A 12,699-nucleotide genomic window follows, 5' to 3' on the forward strand; every position below is an offset into this window, starting at 1 on the left:
TTTGGGCTGAACCCTGCTGGCGAACTGTATCCAAAGAAGGAAGCACTGGGCTGTGATGAGTCCTGTGCCCCTGAGAGTGCAAGGAGAGGTACTGTGCAGCTCTGTGGGCTTCAGTGCCCCTGCTCCCTGTAGAAAGTCTGGGCATTTGGACTGCGCTCTCCCTCTCTCTGCAAGGAGTTTTGCAGGGGGGCAGCCAGGGAAGGCATGTCCCAGTGCTTACTTGTGTGGCTGCTGCCTCAAAAACTTGTCTTTCACTTATTAGCAACTGCCGGATAATAGCAACTTTTTGCTGGCAAGTGAGAGGTTGCTGATAAGTGGAATCTACTGTATGTGGGGAGAATCCTCAGCCAGCAGGGTCCTCCCACCCTCACAGTTAGCCGAGAAAATTGGCAGACCCTATTAGCAAGCAGAAAAGTCTGAGGTGTGGTTTGAAATCCAGAGATAAGCAGGTCTGATCCCGCCCCCCCCCAAAAAAAATTGTGCAGATACTTGCGGTTGGTATTATATTTTATTAATTTCCAATAATTGAAATGTATTTGATGTTTACTCCCCCCAGAAACAGTAGTGAAATTTGAAGATGTTTGGGACAGGAAGTGTGTAATTCCTTCTGAGGAAAAGAAGAATGAGGGACACCAAGTTGTTTAGTTACCTCATTTTTTCCCCCAGGTAGATATTCCAGCAGCAGGTGCCACAGTGACCTCTAGATATCAAATAAGCACATTGCTCCTGAAAACAAAAACTACAGCTAGCAGTTTGGAGACCCCAGGTAAGATCACGCAGTTTCCTTCCCTGAGTGCTGCAGCTCTTTGTTTACACACTGGGTGGGAGGATTGGTCCACATTTGCTGACCATGTCACTTGTGAAATCTCCCTTTGCTGAAATGCAAATATATTGCTTCTACCAGCTCTGTAACTGTCAAAAACATGTAAAAATATTACTTTTGCCTAGCTAGCAAGATCTCAGTTTATAAAGAACAGACCACTTAATTATCATTGTTACCCTTCAGGAATTTAGGGCTATACAAAATAAGGATTTCTTTAGGCAATTTTTTTTATTTAGTAAACTAAACTTTGTAATTTATTGATTTATTTTAATGTGGAGAATGAGAACAGGTTAGTGTTTAAGTTCCAACGTGGATTCATGCAAGAAGTCTGAATTACATCTAGGTCTCTTCAGTATAAGAATCTGAAGCCTGAAGTACATCAAACCCTTCATTGAAGCTGTAAGATATGAAAAATGTGTATAGCCTTCTCAAGGACAAATACAAAGATTGCTTTAGTAGTAGTTCAAACAGACTCTTATTCTGCATAGTGAATTTCATATTGTATTTCACAATGGAAAAACTTGACCGAGAAATGCCCCTCTTAAAAATGCATTTGATTAAATGAAAGAATTTTTCATGTACTGAAGGTTACTCGTATACTTGTACCATTACAAAACCAAGTCAAAATAGTATGTAGAGAGGGATGTAATAAGCTTCTTCAAACAGCTGGAGACTGGGCCACATTTAGGATTACATTACATAGCATTTGTTCAAGTCCAGTCTTAATACTGAAATGAATCTAGTCTTACTCCATTGGTGTCATGTCTCTTCTGGTTAAATAAACAGTACAATTTTAAAATAAGCATTAGATTTTACATGACACTGAACCTATACAATCTTTCTAATGCAATATATTCTTTTCATAAGATTATAAATATTTAGGGTTCAATTCTGCCTTTCAGGCATTGCCAGCACTAAGTGGCAGTCCAGAGGTGCAGCTCTCAGTAGAAACTCCAAGATGTCTGATGTCTTTTATAGGTACCAAGCCACAAGCTGTCAGAGGGAGCATTGTCACTGCATCATCATTTCACAAACCATGCTCCATTCTCATGCAGAGGCAGCTCTGCAGGCATGTGGGCTTGGAAAAGAATGGAAAAAAATGTCCACTCGCTACACTGGATTGTGATAGTCAGATCAAGATCAATTTAGGGAAGGCAGGACTATAATAAAAGGGGATTTTAGAAGGTTATTCATATGGACAAGATGACATTCAACCTGCAAATCACAATCTACTGCATATGTGTTAAACTAATCGAAAAGACTGATATATTCAATAGGAAGAAGATATTTGGAAAACAGTAAAGCTAGGAAGACTTAGGCATGGCACAGGATAGCATTCAGAATAAGAACTTAAAATGTTACTTGACAGAAAGAGATCCTGCATTTCAGTGCAAGGTTGTAGATGCCTATGGAGACTGAAGATCTTTGCTAATCATAAGCAGGCAGAATCTGTATATTTTTTCTAGTTACTAAGTTAGACAGGAATAGATACTCCCACACACAGATCTTCCTTTAGAAAATAGATACAAATATGGAATGCTTCACTGATTTTTTTTTTAAATTCTGTCTTATGGTATGATCTAAATTGCTTGATGCAGCTATTTTAAAAATGTACAATAATAGAAGGCAATTTTCTTAATATCAAAAACCACATTAAGACTCTGAAGAAGTCTAGTCAATGTCAATGCAGCACCATGATATACAGTCTCCTATAAGAACTGAAGATATTCTGCAGAATTTTCATCATGCTGAATTGGAATTTAATAACACAGCTCCTTCTTATTGTTACAATTTGTGCGTGTAACTCCTGATGCACAGAAAACACTCCCCAAGCATCTATCATAAGACCTTCAGATGAGGACATAGGCAAGTTGTCTGAATTAGCCATCAGTTACCAACAAGTCTCTAAGCATTCCTGAGGTTGAAATTACTTCATATCAGTTCAGTATGTCTGTTTGAAATGCCCTAGAAAGAAATTCAAATTGACAGACACATTGATAGAAATATTGAAGGTTCAGTGGACATCAGCTGTCAATGACTATTTCATCTAGAACTCTAGATTTCCTGTTTGTTTATGACATATTTCTCACAGGTTTTTAATCTTTGCTATTAAATTTTAGTCCCACTTTACCAAGTTTCATGTTCAAGTTTGTTCCAACTTTACTATAGTTGTAGTTAGGAATGTTGGACTTGGTTCAACATTACATCCACCCAATTTTACACCAGTGTAACAACATTGACTTCATCAGAGTCACATCAGCATAAAACTGGAGCAAGGCAGCAATCAATCAAAACCATTGTTTGCACTTAAAGTGGCAGGACAACAAAATAGTTTTCCATTTCCATGTTTATAGTTGGGCCAGTAGGAGGGAATCAAGGACCTTTTTATCCTATTGTCTCAGGAGGGAAGAAGTAATATCACTAAGTTCAAAATTTTACAAATCTTTTAAACATTTTTTTTTGCAGCTCACAAACCTGTTTGATTTTGAAAACCTCTCCTCCTTCTGTAATTTAAATTTTGTTTCCCCCACTGTGGTAATTCATTATTTTTTTGTTTGTTAAAAAAAAAAAAGTCCAAAGCCTTTTCAGTTAAAGGGAAACCTGTTAGGCATAAAATAGCACATTACTCCCCAAATAAAGGCCAGTCCAATGGGGTAGGTGTCCTGCATATGATTTACATCTCATATTGTAGGTAAGATTGTTCATAGAGCGGTGTGGGTGTGCAAAGGGGAGAAAAGAGCACCAGGAACCTCCCTCTTTGCACCTGCACTTGGGTCAAGTGCAATGCTAGTCTTTGCACTCTCTGACGGGAAGACAATATGAGGCTTGTGCTCCGCTACATTGTGTGCTAGGTGCTAGATTATGTAAATTGGATAGGTGGTGGCAGAGCAATGGTCATATTCCCCACATACAAAATAATCAGTAGAGCTGTGTGGGTACCTCCTGGAGCTCTCTCAGTGGGGAAGTGCACCTCCACACAGTGTGAATGAGAGGGAGGGCTGTGCTTTAAATGTAAGTGTTTCCCTGTATTAGTATTTTACCCTGCCTTCTCTCCTCCCATCTCATCTACATTCTTTCACAATGTCACTTTAGTGGAACATTAGCCCAATAATGCCTGAGTCCAAGTCAAGCTCTGAACCTACAATATGTGAGTTAGCCTGATCTAATCAAAACATTCCTCAAGGTAATTTTCCCTCTGATACACTCTTTTGTTTTTTTCAATAGGCAGATAGATAGCTCCTCAGTACTTCATATACTTGTTTCATTATGCAACATCAAACATGATCTTTGAGTGAATAATGGTCATCATTATCATAAAGGGCAGCCATCCAATACATGGTGTTTGGGCAACATCATCGTTTTAGGGTCCTGCCACTCTTTTTATCTGTTTACTAACCATTCAAAAACTGAAAGCTCCAAAGTGATCTTATATTACATGTTAACAAATTCAGGGTAAATTCATCTAACTGGAAAGAATCTGCACAAAGCTCCTAGTCTAAGCCTTTGTGGGCATGACAACGGTACAGTGATAATAGATCAGGACTTGTAGTCAACTTATGGTTTTGTAGTAATTACAGGGCTTAAATCCTGGCCCCAATTGAAGCCAATAGCAAAACTCCCACTGATTGCAGCGGGGCCAAGACTTCATCTCAGGAGAGCAAATTAACTGTTAAAAATGGAAAACCATTTTATAATCTTAGTATAATGTGCTTTTACAGCTGTCTTTTGGTAGGAAACAGCTACTGCCCAATTTTCTTCTCTGACTGCATGTCTCATTTGTAATCAATCAGGTTTTGTCAGAGCAAGGACTTCAGGACCAGGCTCTGAGTAGAACTGCATTAGGATTTGGCACTGCATTAAGGTGATTATAATCATATTAAGATTTTCAAGAACCCCAAATACTTAACTGAAATCTTGAAATTTTGTGTTTTCCTATTAAATGTTAAAGTATGTATAGTCTGTTGGATTAAATGATGTATCCTTCATATCCTGGAGTTACTTTCTTCATCTGCTCTTCATCCAATTCTTTTCTGGTCCTTTCCCATTATTTTGACTCAGGCCTTGCTGTTCCTAAAAGATTGCTTCCCTTATAAAGATGTCTGGGTTTCTGCAGCATGAGGCTCTGTAAGGTTTGTTTGTTTCTTTGTTTTTAATCTTTTCCAGGACTTTCCAGGTGTGCAAACACTTTTAATATATATTAGCCCTGAAAGGTCTTCTCTCTCCTACATCTTTGTAACTCCCATTAATGACAATGGTGTTTATACTTTCATATTAAAAGGAAAAGAAACTCCTTAAATATAAGCAATCATCCTTTAATCAAATTGTTTATGCAACCTCTACCTGCCGCTAAATTTTTAAATATTTTTTTTTATTTTTTGTACCATATTCCAGTCCAATCTGTAATGACTGTAAAGCATCCAACAAATTCAAATCAATGAATGTAAACATCTTTAGGCTACAATCTGCAAACACTTACACATGTGCTTAACTTTGATTTCACCACCCTATATCGAAAACCCACCGACCGCTGAGCCTACCTTCATGCCTCTAGCTTCCATCCCAGACACACCACACGATCCATCATCTACAGCCAAGCACTGAAGTACAACCACATTTGTTCCAACCCCTCAGACAGAGACGAATGCCTACAAGATCTTCACCAAGCATTCTCAAATCTACGATGCCGGCATGAGGAAATAAGGAAACAAATCAACAGAGCCAGATGTGTACCCAGAAGCCTCCTGCTGCAAGACAAGCCCAAGAAAGAAACCAGAACTCCACTGGCCATCACATACAGTCCCCAGCTAAAACCCCTCCAACGCATCATCAGTGATCTACAACCCATCCTGGACAATGATCACTTGCTTTCACAGGCCTTGGGAGGCAGGCCAGTCCTCGCCCACAGACAACCCGCCAAACTTAAGCATATTCTCACCAGCAACCACACACCACACCATAGTAACTCTAACTCAGGAACCAATCCGTGCAAAAAACCTTGATGACAACTATGCCCACATATTTACACTGGTGACACCATCACAGGACCTAACCAGATCAGCCACAACATCACTGATTCATTCACCTGCACGTCCACCAATGTAATATACGCCATCATGTGCCAGCAATGCCCCTCTGCTATGTACATCGGCCAAACTGGACAGTCCCTACGTAAAAGGATAAATGGACACAAGTCAGATATTAGGAATGGCAATATACAAAAACCTGTAGGAGAACACTTCAACCTCCCTGGACACACAACAGCAGATTTAAAGGTAGCCATCCTGCAACAAAAAATCTTCAGGACCAGACTTCAAAGAGAAACTGCTGAGCTTCAGTTCATTTTCAAATTTGACACCATCAGCTCAGGATTAAACAAAGACTGTGAATGGCTAGCCAACTACAAAAGCAGTTTCTCCTCCCTTGGTGTTCAGACCTCAACTGCTAGAAGAGGGCCTCATCCTTCGTGATTGAACTTAACCTCTTTATCTCTAGACTGATTCTTGCCTGCATATTTATACCTGCCTCTGGAAATTTCCACTACATTTATTTGACGAAGTGGGTATTCACCCATGAAAGCTTATGCTCCAATACATCTGTTAGTCTATAAGGTGCTACAGGACACTTTATTATATATTGTCGGAGAAAAACAGAGTTCTCACTCTCAGGTTGGGTGCAGCAAGTCAGATACTTTATTATCTCTAGCAATTGTGTGGAGGGAGAGAGCTAAACAGGTCTCTCTACAGGTAAACAATTACAGCAAGCATTTATTACCTTTTGTTACATATAATAATGAGCAAGAGCTGCATTTTGTTTATACATATGTCATCCTGATATCTTATTTTTCTCACTTCTATTTAGACTATAGTCTACATTCCATACTTATCTAACACAAAGTCGCAACACTTCTCACACAGTTCTTTCCCACTCTCCTCACACAATCTTTACTTATACAAATCTCGCATTATTAGGGTTACAGCTAGCCTGACTCTTGCTCACAGAGGGGACTGTTTGCATTGAAATCCCCTTCAAATCCCTGTCAGTTCTTGCTCTATTTCCACAATATTGTGAACAAATTCTAGTGAGAAACACGTATGTAAATATCACCTTTCCTAAGAAGTTTTTGAATGAATTATGATCAGAGATTGTATAAGGATAGGAAACATATATGGGAACAAGTCCATCAATATGGCTTATATTAATTCAAGATAGGTTAGCATAAAGTACTATTATATCTGTGATGCCATGTGTACGTTACACAGATTTAACTACTATTCCTTTTTTTAAAAGATAAATCACTGACACCTTCCCTGTATGCATACACATTTACACTTATTGAAGTTCCAATTGTATCTCATTTTCTTCTGTTTTCATCTTGGAAGATTCATACCTTCTCATCTTGTCTGTCATTCCCTAACTATAAAGTTTAGTTTTATTTTAATTACTAATAGCATTTTGTTAACCCGCTCTGATCACTTGGGATCATATACTTAAATATATTGAAAAGGCCAAGCACTATCAATCCAACACTTTCTTATACACTATTTTATTTTTACTTGAGGAGTTTGTGGCTAAAAAATTAGAAGTGTTTGCTTTTCACGACTTACTAGACTTTTAAAATTATATTTAAAGGATTTTTAGGGGCTATATGCATTTGATGGTGAATAAGATCATTAGTGGGGATGTGCCTAGGTCTTGACATCTATATTCATGGTCTGACACTTCACTTTATCTGTATTTGGAAATATCATGATTATGAAAATAATGAGTAACTTAGATAACTGGTGCAGTCTGAGGCTTTAATTAAGCTTAAGTTTCACCGTAGGTGGTGGGATACATCAATTGCAAATGGCAGGATCAAGGGTGAGTCTGGGTTATTATAAGCCTCATATGTGAAAGATCTGAAAACAGAAGCAGCTGCTGTTGGGCTTGCCTTGCACAGTTACTGCAGTGAAAGTTATTAATAACTGTCTAACTGCTGGCACTTTTGTATTGGTTTGGCTGGTCAAAAAAACAGAGTGCCTTGAAATCTACACAGAGTGTAAACTTCCTTTAATTAACAAAGGCCAAATCCCGTGGTACCCTGTGAATCCACAAAGAACTAAAAAGCATGTAGGTAGCACAGGGACAATGCTGTACAGGCAGGACTTCACACCCAGAGTGTGTGTCAGAATCTGCAAAGCAGGTCTCCACAGCTCACTAAAACTGATGAGACTGAGGAAGGAGCACAAGGCAGCGATATCTTGCAGGGCTGGCAATTTGCAAATAAGGCTGACTCTTTGATCATAGGGGCGCCAGCTCTCTGGACCCAGTCTGATCCCAGGATAAGTCATGTCAGTAAGAGCCATCTGGGCTTTTTCAGGGTTGATCACAAACCCTGTCCCATGGATCTTTCCCAGTACAACATCCAGAGTCTCTAAATTTGCCTGCCTGGTGGTGGTGGAAATTAGTATGTCATTGGCATAACTTCAGATATATTCTCTGTTCCTTATGTCCATCCACATTCCAGAGACATGCTTATGACAATTAGAGGGGGTGTTTTGCAGTTCTTGTGGGATTCTGCTGAATGTGTATTATTGTCCCTCATAGGTAAACACAAACTTATGCTGGGGGGCTGCATGGAGGGATATTGAAAAGAATGTGTTTGCCAAGTCAAGCACAATAAAGCATCTTGCCCCTGATGTAGTTGCTGCCATAATTTCATTATATTTGGCCACTACCAGAGCGGGGTGGAAGATGGAGAATTCACAACAATTTCTGTCACCTTAACCACGGAACATCGCTCAGCAATCTCCTGGTCATCAGAGCAGTAACTCAACTAAACTATCGGAGCAAGCCTAGGTGTTACACGGTTTAGCTCATGGTGGTCCACTGTTAGGCACTAGGTTTTGCGGTCTGCCTTAAGCACTGGCCAAATAGGGGAGTTACAGGAGCTCTCTGTTTCTCTGAGAACCCCTTGCTGAACTAGGGCCTGGATGGTAGGTTTTAGCCCCTCTACAGCAGCAGCAGGGTACCTATACTGCTTTAAATGCCTCAGGTCGGGTCCATCCACCCAACCTCTGCTACAATTTTGCAATATTGCAATCTATGTGTAGCAAACATTCCTGGATATTTCTGTGCCACCTCAGTTACATCAGCTTCCTATTTAGGCATAACGATATTTTCTGGAGCCTTCAGGGCAGCAACCCAAGGGGATGCTGATATTTATGACATGCTGATTTGCTTTCTTGCACTCGATCAGCTGTCTGTTTGGTAAGTCCATGATCAAATTTAGCTTTGCCAAAAGGTCGATTCCCAGAATGCCCTGACCATCCAAATCCTGGTTGGCAAAGGAAGCTCAGGTTGACACAGTATGTATAGTGCACTTAATAGGTCTTGTAAAGACCACCATGCTGCTACCCCCATTAAATCCCTCCAGGATCCTTCATGTTGCTATGGGAATCAGTTCTACTCTAGGTTCTCCCATGGAACACAAAAGGGAAACCGAGGCACACGTGTCTACCAACATAGGTTGGCTTAGTTCCCCCGAACTCTCCCTCCATGGTGACCATTGTTATGTGTCTTCCCCAGCTATCATGGAATATGGGTGCCTTCTCTGGGGAATGAGGAGGAGTCTGGTGCCATCACAATAAGGTGGAAGAGGTGGCTGCCTGCTGTTCTGGTTGGCTCTTTTCATGTAGAGCCAACCTTTGCAGAACCTCTTCGGTGGGCAGCCTGTCAATATCATCTTTGTTTTCAAAATGCAGCAGCTGCTTCCACACCAGGTAGTGGAATGCTTTCTGTTCCTGCCAGTGCAGGCTGCTTGATTGTCCTTCTTGATTTTGGTGAGATGCTGCTGGTCTTTTAGTGCTTTGGGAGTAGCTGGGACTTCCCTGAGGACTTTTCCTGAACTCCTTGTTTTCCTTCTCAGTTACCACAGACACTCGTTTTCTGTGGGCAGACAATGGGAAAGCTTCCCATTGTTTTTCAAATGACTGGTGATTTTCCATCTCCCTCAGAGTGATTATCTGGGGATCCAGTGCTCCCAGGGTGACCTTGAGTATCGGGGTGAGTCCATGCCAAACCACCTCTCAAAATTTGGGAGTGTCATACAATGATGCTTCAGCTAGCCAACAGAGGAGGGTTTTTTTTTCTGTTTAAATATTTCTCTGGACATTCAGTGGCCCATTGGCAGTCAGAATAATAATGGCCAATAATGTTCTTGTGCAGATAATAAAATTTTAAAATGGCTTCATATAACTGCAGATTGGAATCTATATCTGCAATCTGAAGGTGTCCAGGGAGGGCACTAAAATCCTCCCCTGACACTTGGCTATGAGGTTGTTCAGGTCCTATACCTGCATCTCTAGTCTCTCAATCTGTGCTGCATAAGTCCTATTCTGGGCCTCGATTACCTCCACTCTTCAGCCTGTCTTTTCTAATTTTATATCACAAGCCTTTAAACTGATTTTCTGCCAGTGTGGTGCTATACTTATTTAGCGCCACACAGACTGAATACAGGCCATAAATCAGAGCCCACTTTTTAACCTTCTTGGAAGGCTTTGGTTTCCCCTGGACAAAAGCCTCCCACTTTTGGGTCAGAGTGGCGAATGAGTCCCTCCCCTGAAACAGTCCCTCTGCCCAGGGGTTCTTCACTTTTCCCAACAAGTGCACACCAAACACAAGGGAATTTGTATTCTGCTCCAGCAGGGAGGATCTGTAGGTCCATGCGCTCATGCCAGCTGGTGTGACAGGAACCGCCAGAACCTTGGGCTGTATTGCCCACTACCAGGGCTGGATTAACTGTCCTGTCAGCCCAGGGCTATTAGATTTTGGGGGGCTGCTGTATACAAGTCTTTTTCCTGGGAGGGAGTTTGGTGCAGGAGGAGGCTGGGGCAGGGGATTGGGGTGGAGGAGGGGGTGCGAGGTGCAGGCTGCAGCTGGGAGGCGCTTGTTACAGGTGGCTCCCATTCGGCGGCACAGCAGGGCTGAGGCAGGCTGCCTGCCATAGCCCCACACCACTCCGAGAAGCAGCCGGCTGCTAGCACATCTCTGTGGCCCCTGGAGGGAGGGGGGACAGCATGTCTCTGTGTGCTGCCCATGCCCGCAAGTGCCGCACCCATAGCTCCCATTGGCCAGGAGTTGCAGGGATGGTGCTGGGGGCGGGGGCAGTATGCAGAGCTGCTCCCTCGCCCCTTTCCACCAGGTGCCGCAGAGACCTGCTAGCAGCAGGCCACTTCCGAGAGTGGTGTGAGGCCACGGCATGCAGGCAGCCTGTCTGAGCACCCCGCTGCGCCGTGGGATTTTTAGCAGCCCGGAGACGCTGCCTGTGATTTATTTTTGCGTGGCCCTCCTTGAGCCGGGGCCCTGGGCTGCAGCTCCTAAAACCCCTGCCTTAATCTGGCCCTGCCCACTACTAGTGCCCTACTTGCTTGGCAACAACAGTTGAACACACCCAGCACTGGCCGGCATGTGCTTGAGACAGGAATGTGCCTCCCTCAGTGCCAGTATCTGCAACTTTACTGGCGGGCTGGGTTAGATCCTGCTTGAACCAAGCTGGTCTCAGTGTCCACGCTTGCTCCACAAAATCTAGGCTGCCACCTGACGCAACACTGGGTGAAGACACAGTCCTCCCAGGGGCTGGGCTGTAGTAGCTGCAGGTCGCCGCTTGCCCTCCCGACACAATTGGTCGAGACCGCCGCTGGCTTCGTACCAGTAGGGTCAGTCGGCGGTAGGCACAAATCCCACAGCGCACAGGCTGGGCCACTTGTCCAAGGCACAAGTGTACCACAATGGCAGTCCCCCAATGAACCACTCTCTTACTCTCACCGGCACAGAAGGCTGTCACTTAAACTCGCCCCTGAAAGGGCTTTTCTGCGGCAAACAAAGCCGGTGACTCTTCCTGGTCTTAGAGGCAAGCAGGGAGTCTGTGACTTCCAGGCCACAGGACGCAGCCAACATACAGCTCTATCTGCAGCAGGTCTCAGCAGTATTCCAGACAGAGTCTTGCAAGGCCCACCCACTGGTCCCTGTTCGTGCACACTCGGAACAGCAACCTGCCCGCACAACCTCTGGGTTGCAGTTAACTAGCCGAGCAAATAATAAGAGGGACAAAACAAATAGGGAATCCTGCCACGGTCACCACAACTGTTCGCTTGGCCAGGACAAGAAGATTCATTCCCCCTAATCCCGCGTCTATCATTGGGTTGTTACAATCCCAAATGAAAACATACAATGGGGTAAGGTGCAAAACAGTTGACAAGATTTATTAAAATAAGGTAAGTTAACATAGAGTAGGACATCCAAATGTACAGGACCAGATATAAACAGACTAGGCAGTTAACATATAAAGAGAGCTTGAAGCTCAGACCTACCCTAAGTATACAGGTAGATGGTGAGAGTTACTGAGATGTCACTATACCATATCTTGATGGCAGGAGCACTGGATGGTGGAAGATGTGAGACAGCAAGGGGCTCAAAGACAGGACCACAGGCAGGTACGCTGATCTTTCCCCGGCAGGTCTTCTCCGTGAAGACGGGGCAGCGACCAGGTAACTGATTCCTCTCCCTCACTGGTCTTTTCCCTGCAGCATCCTCTGTGTGTGTAAGATCCAGAGACTGAGGACAGCCAGTGGGCTGCTGCCCTTGCATGCAGGTTAGTAACCCTAACCATAAAACCAGAGCTGTTATGATCTTAATCTACTTAGTTGGGTAGCAACCCTAATCCTGAACAGGAATTCACTGTCTCAGGCGGACAGCCCTGAGTGACCAGGGAGATGGGCTATTATAATCTCCTGTTGCTGGGCAGATTATCCAATGATGTGCGGCTAGCCTTTCATGCCTTTTCTCAAAAGTGCACCAAACTAGTGGAGAAGAAGGGTAGCAAACATGGATGCCCA

General features: G+C 43.0%; 1 long non-coding RNA gene across 1 annotated transcript in view; it reads left to right on the forward strand.

The window, feature by feature from the left end:
* LOC120396785 overlaps positions 1 to 12,416 on the forward strand; it is a 37,432-nt gene extending 25,016 nt beyond the window's left edge. The window contains exons 2-5 of the long non-coding RNA XR_005593376.1: positions 667 to 766; positions 4,615 to 4,685; positions 12,238 to 12,297; positions 12,391 to 12,416. This is a non-coding gene — a long non-coding RNA (uncharacterized LOC120396785). The remainder of the gene's footprint in view (positions 1 to 666; positions 767 to 4,614; positions 4,686 to 12,237; positions 12,298 to 12,390) is intronic.
* Positions 12,417 to 12,699: the final 283 nt, after the last annotated feature.

Source organism: Mauremys reevesii, linkage group 2 (assembly GCF_016161935.1).
Source record: "Mauremys reevesii isolate NIE-2019 linkage group 2, ASM1616193v1, whole genome shotgun sequence".
NCBI classification, from domain to species: Eukaryota; Metazoa; Chordata; order Testudines; family Geoemydidae; genus Mauremys; species Mauremys reevesii.